Source organism: Mycteria americana, chromosome 5 (assembly GCF_035582795.1).
Source record: "Mycteria americana isolate JAX WOST 10 ecotype Jacksonville Zoo and Gardens chromosome 5, USCA_MyAme_1.0, whole genome shotgun sequence".
NCBI lineage: Eukaryota > Metazoa > Chordata > Aves > Ciconiiformes > Ciconiidae > Mycteria > Mycteria americana.
The window spans coordinates 2,257,530-2,272,514 of NC_134369.1; the positions used below are offsets into that span (position 1 = coordinate 2,257,530).

The 14,985-nt window shown below is 42.7% G+C and overlaps 1 pseudogene; it reads left to right on the plus strand.

The window, feature by feature from the left end:
• The first annotated feature begins 12,415 nt into the window (after positions 1 to 12,415).
• LOC142409842 (olfactory receptor 5F1-like) lies at positions 12,416 to 13,376 on the plus strand (annotated as a pseudogene).
• Positions 13,377 to 14,985: the final 1,609 nt, after the last annotated feature.

The following is a 14,985-nucleotide window of genomic DNA, read 5'->3' on the forward strand; positions in this document are numbered from 1 at the left end:
CAGGAAGCAAGAATTAGTCTTTTTCTTTTTATTTACCTTAGTATGTATTATGTGTCAAAGACCTTTCTTACCTTAGCCCCACAGGGTAGCATGGCTATACCTGACACAATAGGATTTCAGGATACATGAGAGAGTAACGGGGTTATGTTTACATTCAGTCACTTGGATCCCCCAATTTGAAGGACAAGGTGCGAGTTTTTGCTTTCTACACTTTCGCTATCTGTGATGTAAGTTATGTGATCTCAGAAGTAATCAGCTTCACTTGTGGTGTTCATCTGATCTTTATAGTTAAGAAAGATTTGTGGATCCCAGGGTATGAACATGTCTATTCTAAGAGAAGACGAATAGTGCCCAAGAAGTGGGGTTTTTTTGACCATGAAGAAAGCTTAGACTGATGAGATCAGGTGGACTCAGTTCTCGTGCAGATTTGGGCGAGATAAATCAACGTGCTTATCCATATTTGAAATAACTTGGGACAGCCTGTTGCTGAAGCTTATAGCTAGAATCACGCTCAGCTGTTTGAACAGAATATGTCTTATATCTTGCTGTCACCACACTAATATATAATGCAATGGTATAGCGTTCAATACAATATAACTCAAGATAATACATTATCAACAACTAGCAGCAGTAAAAAAATAAATATCACAAAGTCGAGTATCTACAAAACATAACCTCTTCAAATTATGGATATATAGATATAAGTGGTAATACTAAAAATAAATGTTGAAAACCTGAAACTTTCTAAACAGTTTCACTTGTGTGGGATCATAATTTTCAAAGAAATGAAGCCAGTGCAGGACTTTTCTCCCTCTCTGACATGCTGTTACTGTGCTTTCCCACCAGATGGCAGAGGCACATATGCTAAGGGTACCTAAATGCATACCCTGATACTGCTGTCGACAGGTAAGTTAAAGACGGTGGAGATTTTGTTTGTAGGATTTTCTTTAGACATAGAAGGATGCCATTTTTTTTAACTTTTCAGAAAATAGTCATAATTCTCTCACACAAGCGAATTAGTAAAATCATCCAAAGGACAATATATAGAGGAAGGCGTGACACAAGCCAGCATTGTATCTGGGGAGATAGCAACAGTGTTTGGGGAAGAAGACTAAAGAAAAGACAATAGCATCTTGCTCTTGCTCTTAAACACTGAAATTTCCACCTTGCAGTAATTAAGTTTCTGTACTCCTTCAACAAACTTTCTCCTTTGTGAGAGTAGCAATTATATCACCAAATCCACCAGAAGTTCAGTGTCTGCCAACAGGAGAACGCAGTAAGTTTCTTTGTGCTGGAATGACTTAGGACTGGATGCATACCACCTAAGTTTGGGCATCCCACTGAAGCGTCTCATTCTGGAGCCTACATGGTTCAAGGTCTCTCAATAGAGAAAAAGATACCTTTAAAGGGAAAAAAAAATAGAGAGGACCGAGTGTGAAAAAGCTGGTGCCATCTACCAGTAAGCACATACAAGTGTTGTCTGAGTCTGATCTAGTCATCCAAGCTCCCTCGTACTCAGTGGAGAGACGCAGCTCCTGGAAATGATTCATCCCATCCTCAGGAAGTTTCACGCTTTGAAAAGTCTTTCTCTCTGATGTTTCTTTCTCTCTGATGAATATAGAGGACGCCTGATTAAACAGGTCACTTACGTACAGCCAAAGTCCAGTGAGAAAATCTTCCTGTATGTTTACCCCAAGTATTTGACACGACCACCACGTATTTGAAACAGTTCATCATGGAGACTTACCTCACATATCGGTGTGGTGTGGAAAACGGTGTTATGGCATGGTACAAAACTGTGGGTTTGGAGGGTAAGGCAGGTGGATTTCCAGGGCAGGCATTTTTACGCATGTATTTGCCATTTCAAACGTGCTTTGTCCATGTCCGTTAAGTGCAGTGCACCCCAAATACAGCTGGTTTACTGTGCACGTGAAGATCGTCAGAGCAACACGTGGTGCTGCTTGGTTTGGTATTTCAGAGCTGCAGTGCATCTCCTGGGCATAGCTGGGCAGTGGATCTGGAAACATCAGGCTTATTGTGTGTATACAACATGTCTATACAACCAGTAGGGTTCATCTCTCTGAAGTTAAGCTATTTAGATATTAGGTGACTCGATCTAATCTAGTTGTCTAGGCTCCCTTTATAATAGAGGAAAGAAACAGGCCCTCTCAGAAGATAAATAATCATATCCCTCTTACAAACTCATCTTAGGGGTCATAAATTGTCCTCTGGATCTGCTTATATATAACCTTTCACTACAGAGAGAGCTGATAACCCAGTTACCATGAGGTGAGACTTTTTGCATCCCACGTCTCCTCCATCTTAGTTGCATCGAAACTCTTTGCTTGTGCTGCAGCGGTGATCTGAGATATTTTATCTGCCCAGGGCACAGGGAAAGCTCTGGAAACGCTGTATGGAAGGAGCTGAGTGGCCACAGCACCAGCTACGTGTCTGTCTTTTGTAGCCATCACTGCAGTATCTAATTCCAGTTTAAGACTCGGACAATGACAACACAGAAGACTATAACAGTTTTCCTTTGCAGATTGTCCAGACTTTCAGCCTTGTTGCTCAGGAGCACACAGATACCAGTCCGTTTGTTATGTCCCCAGGATAGATATGTGGGGGAGACTAGACTGAGAATAAACTTGTGCCTTGATCCCAACCTTGTTTTCTGAGCAGGTGAATTGCTGCAAAGAAGTGGGAGGCTTTCCACTTTCTCTCTCTCTCCTCGGGTAGAGTGCTGTCTTAAATTAGTCCTCACTCCCACACCAGCAGAAAGAGGAGGAAGATCAGAAGCATTGGTGAGTCATTGATCCTCCTGGTCAAGACAGATTTCCAAATATCTCCCATCTTTGTGCAAATGATATTCCTTTTTAAGGGTGAAATCCTACTTCTGTAATCTTCCTTTGTATTAGAGAGAAATGCTGAAATATTAAAATGTCCTCCGGGTCAATTAGGGTAACTTTCAATTGAGAAAACCAAAAATGTATAATTTTGATAATTTTGAATCATTTCAGTCAAGAAAAGTTTTTATTAGACATTTCAGAATGTATATTATAGAAATCATACACAATCATATAATATTTAATAACACTCTATTTTAAATTAGATAAAACTAGACAGGAAAATAGGCATGAACCATATTTTATCTTACTGAGCCAAATGCTTCAATGTTAGAAGATACCAACTCCCCAAACTTATCTGGCATTTTGAAACTTCTTGATCTAAAATGTAACAATGGATCGAAGTCAAACTATGCCAGCTGACTAGCTAGGCAGCTGGCTTAAAAGAAGTAAAAATAATTTAAAATATTCATAGATCAGGATCACTTAAGTCATCCTGGAGATCTCAAGGAGAATCTCAAGGAGAAATGTCTCATCTGGTGCAAAATGCTGTATCTAAACGAGGACAACCAACCAGATCTGCGGCTGATATGAGTGAGCGTAGCTCCTGCAAAGACCAAGTAGCCAAGGTGTAGGCTGGTCACCTGGTGTTGGGGTAAATGTGCTATATTCCACTGACATTTCCCAGCTCTGGCAAATCACCACCACCTCTAATAAAATCCCTGGGCTGAACAGTGCTGTATTACAGTAAATTTTCCAGAACTTCTTGTGTTGTAGAGTATTAACACCTCCACTGAAGGTAGGTAAAAACATTTGTGGTAAAAATAACTTTTGCACCACTGAAGCCTGTAAACCAAATCCGCAAAACAGTGTAAGCACGGTTATGGGAAGCAGGTGGGAAAGTCTTCAGCTGTTGTAAATCACTGCAAGTCTAATCAGAGCCCCTGGTCCAGTGTTTCAGCTGATGTTAATTTGTTTTGCTTCATTTGTTCAGCAGGTATAAATCAGAGGCATCAACAGAGCAAGGCTGGTAGGAGCTGTTGGAGTAAGTTCACGTCAAGAGCTGTCTCCAGAAAAAGGTCAGTGCTTCTGCTAGCAGAGGATTACAGTCAGAGTGTAAGTGAGCAATGTCACAGTGATGATTCTTGGCCAAGTATCTCAAAGTTTGGGGTGGGGGGGGCCTCTGTACCCTAGGAATGCAGCTGCTTGCATGCAGCTGGTGCAAACTGGCAGTGGCTCTTTTGTCAGCTAAGGGACCTCTTTTCCCAGTTGCAATGAGTCTATATAACTAAAAAAACCCAGATCACTCCTATTATCATTCAGTCTCTCAAGAAATCTGTGGGTTTTAGTGGTGTGTGTTTAAGTTAAAACTGTTGCTTCAGGATCAGTAGATTTTGAACTGGACTGAATGGCCCGGTGTGGTTTTTCTAGGTGAAAACTAGGTAAAGAAACTAACAGATTGGGCAGCAGGATCAGAGGAGACTGGGATGGGAGACTGAGTCCTTCTGCTTGGAGAGGCAGAAGGCATGTAACCAGCCATCTTCACTCTTTCTGTTACTTACTGTTATTCATGAACCTATTCACAAATCCAGGTTTAGATATTTATGGGATCTTTAATTAGTTTTAAGCTCTTCTGCCGTGTAGTGTCAGCCCCTATTACCTATATCCTCACAGTGAAATTGGCCTGCAAAGTGCTCGCTGGCCTCCCCAAAGACATAGAGACTTGGCATATCCCCTCTAAATTGTTTCTCAGTGCTAGTATTGTCTTGTGCTGAACTTGCCACTGGATGCTACAGTAGAAGTAGTAAATCCAGGAATGTTTCTTAGAAGAGGAAGAACCATGGCAAATGCGAAAGGAGGAAAAAGTGAAATTTAAGTGGTTGATCTATAAATAATTCTGCATTTATGTCTGCCATGACAATTTTTAAGCACGCAAGATTTACCAACTGAAAATAATTGGGAATGTAATTATCTCCCAGGAACAGCTTATGGGAAAGATGTCCCTGTATCTGCACGGGGGTGAGGGCAGGCTGGAGTAGCAGAGGTGGCTGTGCTGTACAACTGAAGCGGCTCAGCTGGACTTCGGAGAGAACTCACAGGATTGCAATGGCCGTGAGTCTAGGAGCAGAACCATCCCTCTGTGCAAACCAAGGATGTGTCTGCTGAGGACACGTAGATGAGTTTATCTTGGCAATTTCTGATCACCTCACTGTCTGTTATTGCCTGAAATGAGGTATGCCCTAGCTCCAGGTTGGGGTAGTGCTTTCTGCCATTGCCAGCACTCAGTCTGCACCACTGCCTGCAGAGTCCAGTCCTCCAGCTGCCTGACTGTATCCTGCCCGCAACCGTGCTTCTCTCTCTTGCTTTGGGCACTTGCTTCAATTAGACTCATGCTTTCTCCTCCCCCTGTGTTGTCATATCTCCTTTTACTCCCCTTTTTCCCTTCCTCTACCTGTCCTCCATCCCAAGCCAGGATCCTCCCACACAGCCAAACCCACCCCACCACCGTGGTTCACTTTCTTCCCCAAACAGCCCAGAGTCTTCCTCAACCGAATCCCTCGCTCTGCCCATTCAGCCCCATCTTGGCATGTACTCCACAGACTGCAGCTGGTTCAGCAACCCAGATGTGTAGGTTTCCTCACCTCCAGGCTCTGGAGCTGGCCTTGCAGCGATGGTCAGGTTATCCTTGGCCCTGAGGTTCTTTCAGTCTGAAAGGCATTGCAATATAATAATGAGCTCACGTTCACTGGTGGGGGCAAGTGGCATCTCTGCCTGGTCTGTTGTTGTCTGAATATATTCTGGGGTGCCAAAGGTCTTTTTGGAACAGGGCACTGAACCCTGCATTTCCAAGTATCTGATTAGCAGCCTTCATTTGGGTCTGTGGGTTGGTACATATGGAGAGGTGGATGGAGGTGCCCTGGTCATTGATACAGTAGGGAAAATGGCAGAGAAAATGAGGATTTGGGAGCCTTGATGGAACTGTGGGGTGCTTGTGGGGCAGGGTTTGAGATATGAGCTGCACTGGCAGAGCTGGAGGGCTTGGCTGACAGGCTTCTCAACCTGAAAGGAGAGTGTTGTGCAGGAACAGCTTGAGGGTGGTCAAATACTGGAAGAGGTTGCCCAGAGAGGCTGTGGAGTCTCTATCCTTGAAGATATTCAAAACCTGGCTGGACACAGCCCTGGACAACCTGCTGTAGCTGATCCTACTTGAGCAGAGGTGTTGGACCGGATGATCTCAAGAGGTCCCTTCCAACCTCAATGATGTAATGATTTAGTAATTTTGTAACTTGTGTTAAGAGACAGCCCTGAAAAGCTGGAACTTACTGGTCGCTACCGAGGAGATGGGGGAAAAAAAGGGACACAATTGCCAGTTTTGGGAGGAGACTCTTCCTTCCCCTCCTCACTCCTCCAGTAACCACCTTGCTCTGCCACCCACTGCATTGACCAGGATCCTGCCATGTTGGGGTCACGGACATTTTGCTGCCATTTGCAATCTGCTGCCCAAGGCAACCTGTCTGCTCTAACACCCCAGAAGAGGTGGAAAAGACAGACCAAAGTGGGCAGGGCAGGATTAACATGCCGGGCATGATGAGACCTTTTGGGTGGCAAGTGCGTGGATTTTTGAAAAGTGCATGTCCAAGTTGAGTGACTTCTCTTCTTGACAGTGTTTCAGTCTTTGTTTTAGTTTGGATCTCTGGGACCACTGAAAAAATTCAAGACTTGCTCTTGACTCTTAGTCACGCTCCATGGCACGAGGCTGTGGAGCAAAACTTATGGATCTTAAAACTAGAAAGGACCTTGCTGTTTGTCTGCAAAAGCTGTGGGGCCTGGACCTCCTGTGGGATGTAGACTGTCACACTTGAATTATTTTACTGTGAAAGCTCTCTTCATGTGAGGCAACCTTTTCACAGTCTGTCAGTGATGGACATTTTTGTTCAACACAGGATTTCTCAACTGCCATTTTTTTCTCTCAGCATTATGGTATGTCCCATTAAGAAGAAATGTTTTTGCTGGGGAGGCAGAAGGGAAAGTGTGCAAAACAGGCAGGCCAGGCTGATAACTATTAGCAGATGACTAACAATGCTTGTCTGATGAAGTCCTCATCAGAACCAGTACTGAATTTCAGTTATTTCTTCATTTGTTCTATCTGTAATTGCAAAACTGTAATTTCCTACTTTCTTTTTTCAAGTTCCACGTGTTCTCTAGGGGAAGTGCCTGCTATTTCCTTTGCTGTTCTATGAGGAAACACTATGTAGATCATTGCGTGTATTGATTTGAAATAATCGCTCTAATTTTTGACAAGGAAGCCAAATGCAAATTCCATATGGTTTTTGGGAGCCTGTGTCTCAAGACAAACAATTTAATATAATTGATTTGTCTCTCCAGGAAACGGCTTGGGATGATTTTAATAAGGCCTCAGTAGATGCTGTTAAAAAGTTGGTGCCTGACAAATTGCAATGGTGCAACTTGGCAGGTGAGTTTGTAAGTATGTATAAATTGGCTCCACTGTGCATCATTAAAATCTCAAGTCCTTTCTCTCCTGGAAATTAGCAGCTCTCTGAGCTTATGCTCAGGTTTGATTATTGCCCTAATCTAGAGGACAGTGAAAGACTGCCTCAAAGGTAAAAAAAAAAGTCCTTTGAAAACCAGCAGGATCTCCACAGTGCTTTTGTTAAATCCCAAGAGAACTGAAGAGATCCTGGTCTAATCAGTTTTATTTAAAGACTATGGGTCAAGCAGAGCTATCCGCATTGTGCTGTTGGATGCAGCTTTAAAACTGCTTGGATTGGGCTGGTTTCGGGTATCTCTTCTGTGGGGTGACACACTGCACACTAATGAATCTGGTCTTCACAGCAAAAACTAAACTCAGAAATGGTTCTTAGCAAAGATAGCTAATCCAGAGCTGTCCCAGGGCTCCTGCTCTGCACACCTCTTCTGGTTGCTCCTTCTTGCCAGAACCTGGCAAATGGGGGACAAAGCTTTGAATAAAATCCCATATTTAATTTTAGAAGAGAGGACATTGTCAGGGAATCTGACAGTGAGTATGGAGCCCATCTGCAATGCGAGTTGCAGTGTGGGATTATTCCCCTGTTAAGCATGAAGACAGTGGAATTACCTCAAATGATTTTATCCCCGTGTCTGAAACACAAATGGTCATTAGAGAAAAAGGAGCATTTTCAGCAGCCAAGTGTGTAATCAGTCTGGGCTCATGATAAGCTAGCTGGAGAGCTCAAGACTTGACAAAGCTTGGTAATCCCACAGTTGTTCAAAATCAAATCACTTTGCTTGTGTTATGCTGGGGATGGTCCTGGCATGGCAGGAGGGGTGGGCAACAAAGCCCCTCTCCAACAGTTGCCCCTGTGCTGTGTCTCTGAATTCAGAGAGGTGGCCACCACTGTTGGTTTAAACTCTCAGGGACTGGCAGGCCTGGGATAGCTCTAATCCAGTGTATCATCAGCTGCTGCATGTCTGTACTCTGCAAATGGATTGCTAAGATTTTTTTTGTTGGTTTGGGGTTTTGTTTTTTTGTTGTTGTTTTTGGCAAAATGACTGTTTTATTATAAAAATATAATGTAAGAACTGTGACTTTAAAGCACGCATACTCAGCTAGGGATTTCTTGTGGAGGCTGCAGCAAAATGAGCAAATTGAGTTGTAGCAAGTGACTTTGAGCTACTTGGGTGAATAAGATGCATAATGAGTTTCCACTGTACTACATATACCAGCAGCTTAGGGGTATGGGATAGCAACATTTCAGAGACTTATACCATCCAAGTGTCTCCAGACTGCTTTGAGGTATTACAAGATGAGGAATACAACCTGAAAAATTCTGATTTTTTTTAAAATTATTTTTACCTTGAGGCAGAATACCCTTTCTACATGGAATGTCATGTCTGCAGGCATTTGGGCTTAAGGCCTAATTATTTTCCTGAGCAATGTTTCAGAGCTGCTTCATTTACTGCACATGGACTGAATATTTCAGTATCCAGTGTATACAGAGGCTCATAAGGCTATTCTTATGAAGCGTTTATTTATGTAAAATTCACTAGGCCTTGGCAAGCATATGGTAAATAAAACTGATCAAGATAACAGCATGACAGGCACAGCTGAGGAAGCTTTTGGTAACTGTTGATGATTTTAATGGCAGCATAAAGACTGTGTTTGCATGTGGCACATACTAGTGGCATGTATAATTCGCAGGCACTGTAATCCTGGGGGTTAGGCCGTTGTAGTGTTGGGCTAACAACGTCACAAATAACCTTGTTAAATGGAAAGCCTGATTAGATTAGGCTAAAAGCATATCTTGAATACTGTTATATCTTTCTAATTCTAATAACCCAATTAAGAATATCCCTGCAAATACACAACTGAGCACTAGATGTAGAGTTGAGAGCCAGCAGCCCAAAGTGCTCCCCATAGTCCTGGGTGACTGCCACCTTGATGGGGCCAGTGCATCCCATCCCAAAAGAAGCATTTAAGGTTTATGATGTGAACATCCCCTTGAAGGTGTTTATACTTGCACACATTACCACACCACCACTTCTTGGGAGTTTGCACTTTGGTGAGATAGCCAGCTACCACATGTACATCATGCTGGCGGCTAGCAATGAGTAGTTTAGCAGAATGTTGGGCGTTATGTTGTACTAGGGTGGGATTATCAGCACTGGGCTTGAGACATAAGGTCTCAGATTAAAAATACTGAAAGCAAAGAGTAGGAGGCCCCTTTTTGTGGCCAGTATTAGCACATCATCTCTTGACTATTGGCACACCAATGTACTTTGAAGCCTTGGACCACATAGAGATTTTTTGGATGAGGTATTGCCCTCTCGTGGCTGTTCGACGAAAAGATGGGTAACTGTCAGTGGAAGTGGCATGAAGCCAGTTTAGGAAGATGGAAGGGCACAGTCCTAGTCCTTCTGGCAGCTATGGATGAGATTGATCTCTTTATTGTATCTCTTTCTGGCATCTGGGTTTATTACAAAATCATTAGCTCCATTCTTTGTTGCAAAACTTTTATGGGAAGTATGATGTCTGATGGTCCTAGGGCTAACTGCCAGTACACAGAGAAAGATCTGGACCACGTGGATTTATTCCAGCCACAGGTCTACACAACCATGGCAGGATAGGCCTGTGCTTTGTAACCCTTGGAGAACTCCAATTTATCTTCTGACATATACACAGAAGTCTTAATTTTCTAAGAGCCACACACTGCAAATGGGCTTTAAGAATGATTGACAAAGTGTCATTCATGTTAACAGTGCAGAAGTTATGGGCAGGTAATACTGGAATAGGAACAGATCTGTTCCTATTCCTGTACATCAGGTGGAAAGCGGTGCTCCCATAAATGAATGCATAATGTATGGATGCTTTCTGGAACCGGAGGGGAATTTTTATTAGCTCTGCAAAGTAGTGCTGGTAATTTATGTTCCTTCCTATGCCAAGGTACACATCCGCTTCAAGTAGCGCATGGATTTCACAAGTGGTTTATCTTCTGTCATTTCTGTAGGGGCTATACAAAATTAAAAGGTTGCTTCTGCAGAAGAATTGGAGATTGCCCATAAAATCAACATGGCAGGCATTTACACTGGCACATGATGCTGTGCTAGCTGCCCTTGCAACACCAGTACAACTACTCCACAGCAGTCACTCGGGTTCTGCTCTTTACCCTGCAAAGACACGGTTACCACTGCCCTCATCTAAGGTATGCTCCTCTGCAGAGTAGCTGTTGCCAAATTTATTTTGACCCAATATGGGTAAGTAATGGACTTCACGCTCCAGAGCAAGACAAATTGGTTTGAAAACAATTTGTGATCAAGTAAGTTTAAGGCTGTAGTTTTTTAATTAAAAGAAATCTGAACACTGGACTCTTGGGAGATGTAAAACTTTGGTAACCTGGAATGGGCTGGCGGGACCTAGGGAGAATGATACCACCTATTTCTTTTTCCTGGGAGTAGACTCAAGTATCAAACCACAGCCCTTTAAAAAGGTCCTACAACATGAAAGTCATAGGAATTGAAGGACTTGGGGTGAAGAAGTAGTTTATCACATTTCTAGCCCCCTTTGACAATATTCTGAAAAAGCCTTGTATATGCAATAAAGGTAGCATCCAAAAAAGTTCCAGAGATACTCCTCCCCAGGTACATCTTCACATGTTTATAAAACCTCATTAAAGAAAAGAGGCGCTTACGCTTGTGGTCAAGTGAGTGTTTTTGGCAGTGCTTGGAGATGTCTGTAGGAAATTCCTATGCTGCTAAATCTGGACCCATTGCTTCCTTAATAGATTGATGTTCCTGAGTCTACGGTGAAATAATTTTTGACATATGTAGGTATTGTAATCATATGTAGAAAGAAGAAAAAGGATAGTCATGTTTCCTGGAGATACAGATGACTATGTTACCAGTAATTAATTCTTTGTAGCAGTGAGTATTTCTGTGTTAAGTTTCTGTTGTACTTCACCTGAGTAAATTCCCCATTTTAAGAACAAGCGATGCTGTGATTTAAAGCACCATGTGCCTTTTATTTCTGCTAAAATATTTCTTATGGTAGTTTAAGCTCTGACTTTGGTCCCTTTCAAGCTGGAAGCAAGCTTCTGTGAGAACATGAGACGAGATGAGCCTGTCTCAGATGGGTATCAGTCACCTATTTGTTTTCTGGATCTCTTACAAATGAGAATGTGTTGCAATATTCACGCTGTCTCATAATCATGCTCTAACTGCAAATGAGGAGGTGTTTGTGCTGAACTTTGCTTTATCTCTCTATAGGGCTCCTATGTGAATCATTACCATAAGTACTGAGTTACATTCAATGTAGCAATGCAGGGTAGATGGAAAGATCCTTCAATGCCAAGTCTTCCTAGACTTCTTTGAATTGGGAAAAGCAGGGGGGGAAGGTCCAGCTAGATCCTAAAAGTACTAATACTGTTAGGGAAGTCTATAAGGTAAAATCTATAGAAAGGAGGGAGGTCCTTAATTGGATACTAGATGATATCTCTTTTTATATCCCACTGGATAAAGCTGAAAAAAACCAAAATGCATCTGGGGTATACTACCTGTTGATTACCAGGGATTTAATTCTTCTGTGATAGCAATACCTGCCTAAAAAAATTAGGTCTTTAGCTTCAGCTAGTAATCTAGACCCCTTTTGGTGATGATATTATTGCCAAATAATTTATGCTGAAAGGATTTCTAGAGTTGTACTTCACTCCCCTTGCTCAGAGTACAGCTACCTTCAAAGCTCAGTGAGGTTGCTTGGGGCTGTGTCCAACTAAGCTAGCCACCACAGAGGAGGTATCTTTGTCTTCAACTTTCAGCTCTTCAGTCTGAGAAGATGGCTTTCAAGAATTAAACTTTTTAGATTAATTGCTGTTAAGCTTAATACCTATATTTTGCCTTTTCCATTAGATACATGCCAGTAAAATTTAGATTTTGTGTGGCAATGCAAACTTGCAAATGTTTTTGAACTGCAAAACAGACAAAAAAATCACACTCTTCAGAAGGGAGAGGCAATTTTGACTAAGTTACAGCTTCCTTCTTCCAGGTACACCTCTGCAATCATTTCTACAATGAAAGATAAGATGCAGAGGGTCACCCTATCAACAGTATCTGAATTCATTCTTGTAGAACTTTCTGATGTTCTGGAAGTCTGTTTTCTTCTTTGTGCTGTTTTTGATCATTTATTTGGCCACAATGGCAGGCAACATCACAATCCTTGTTGCCATTAGCACAGACACTCATCTGCACAACCCCATGTACTTCCTTGGCAATTTACCCTTGGATATCTTATGTCCCGCTACTGCTGTGCCAAAGATGCTGGTAGCCTTGTTGCTCGAGAACAAGGTGATTTCATTCACTGGCTGCATGTTTCAGCTCTTCTTCCTCATTGATGTTGTAGGCACAGAGATTTTTCTCTTGGCTGTGGTGGCATATGACTGTTATGTTGCAATATGTCATCTGCTACAGTACATGAATATTGTGAGTATGAAACTGTGCTCACCTAGCCATTGGCACCCGGGCAGTAGGACTTTTTAAAATTCTCTTGCACACATCTTCGATTTTTACACTTTTTTTTTGTGATTCTAATGAAGTTGACCAATATTGTTGACTGTGATATTCCTCCTATGCTGGCCTTCTCCTGCTCACCTACTTACAGTAGGGAACTGGTAATTCTCACAGTTGCTGGGGTCCTTGGAAGCAGCGTCTTTGGTTGTTCTGATCTATATCTATATCATCTTGGCTATCCTGTGCATGAACTCTTCTGAGAGCAGGCACAAAGCTTTCTCCACTTGTGGTTCTCACTTGACAGTAGTATGCCTCTTCTACAGGACCACCATTTGCACATATGTACAGCCTTCCTCCACCTACTCACCTAATCAGGGTAGGATAGCTTCTATGCTCTGTGGAATCCTCACTCTCTGGATAAACCCCATAATCTACAGTCTGAGGAACAAAGAAGTTAAATGTGCCCTAAGAAGAGTGATCAGCCAGGTAAGAACTGCTTTAAGACAAGCATCTCTCTGGTGTCCTCTGGAGCCCTAGCAATTGGATAGGCACTGCAGTTTGATCTTCTCTAACTTTAGCCATCTACAAGTTAGATGCTGGAATCAAAACTCCTACTCTGGGCTCCCTTCACAGTTAAAAGGGAGAGGTGTGCACCTCCAGAAGGCCAACTGGATGTCACAGCTTTAGGTCATTATCACAGGAGGAGATGGCTTCAGCTGGTAATGTCTTTCTCCACTGAGTACAGAGGAAGCTTAGATGAGAGCCTCAGCCTTAGACACAGGTGTTGGATGCATATCTTAGAGCGTGAATGGTGGAAATCGGTACTGTAGGCACACTTAGATATACATTCTTCTGTACTAAAGCAGCTTACAGGACTGGTGCCTCTTATTGACCACATTGCCCCTGCAGAAAATGTAAGCACATCCTTTGTGGGAGATTGACTGGAAGGAAGGCTCCTTTGCCATCATTTAAGGTCATCAATCTGGGTGTGTGTTCAACCAGCATGCCAAGAATCCAACTGCAACACCTGCAGTGCCACTGGGCACAATCTGGCCATAGTTTGCGCCATGTATCTCAAAATCAGTCTGCCAGGGTGCAAATCAACTCCAGTAAACTAGAGATGTCAGCTGTGCTGATGTCTGTACATTAGATAGCTTTCTAAGACTATGGGCAGTGGGGGGAAAGGGAGGCTTTGCAGTCATGGGCTTTGTGACCATTGCACAGGCACGCCCTGGCTTTTCTCAGTGTTGGCAGACTGAAGGAAGGTTTCCAGAATGTGCTTTAGGTCTGTGTGAGTCCATAACTAGGAACAGTGATTCATTCCAGGCAAAAAGTGAAGGTGTGGCTGACAAAAGGGTGGAAATGGGTGTGCAGAGAGGTGGGGGGAGTGCTGCGCAGTCTCCTCTGCGCTGTGGCTATACATCTGTGTATATCTTAGCTATGAGGCTCTATGCTGGGATGATAAACTCTTACAGCTTGAGATGGACCTTGGGCTCTGTTAAAGTGCTGTGGCATGTCATTCCAGCTGTTGTGCCTGGTGTTAAATAACTGATGTGACTTTGCACACTACTCCTTACTAAAAGCAAATGTCAAGGATGTCTGTCTTAGTGGCCTTTTTTGTGGTGGTTGTCTTGGTGTGAAGGATAAGCTAATGACTTTCCCACAGGAATTCATATCTTAGGAGTAACAAATGCACATTCTTTAATATTAAACCAGTGGGAATAATTTAAGCTTCATCCATTCTCAGCTGTCAGTCATGTTGACAATGGGTTCAAAAGTCAACTGTAATGACCAAAAAGCTTTTATCTAGGGTAATACATTCTGGATTTTCTGGGATTTTCTTTTAAGTGTATTTCACCAACTTAAGAAAATGCATGTAAGTCCATCCAAGACCACCTAAATTTCAAAGTCAAGCATTAAGAAGTTGGTAAGGCCACCCATGTAGCTGTAATGCTACGGAGCTTCCCGCAGAGTTCAATGTCCTGACCTACGGTACAGTTGGGATTCAGTTTTCTAAACGTAAGTTGTAATGGTATGCAAGATGACCCAAGGTATCTTTCTTGGTCCATAGTTCCTGCTTCATAAAAAGTACAGAAGACTTAGAGTGGGTGACAAGATCAGAAGTCACCAGTCACCAACTGGGTGA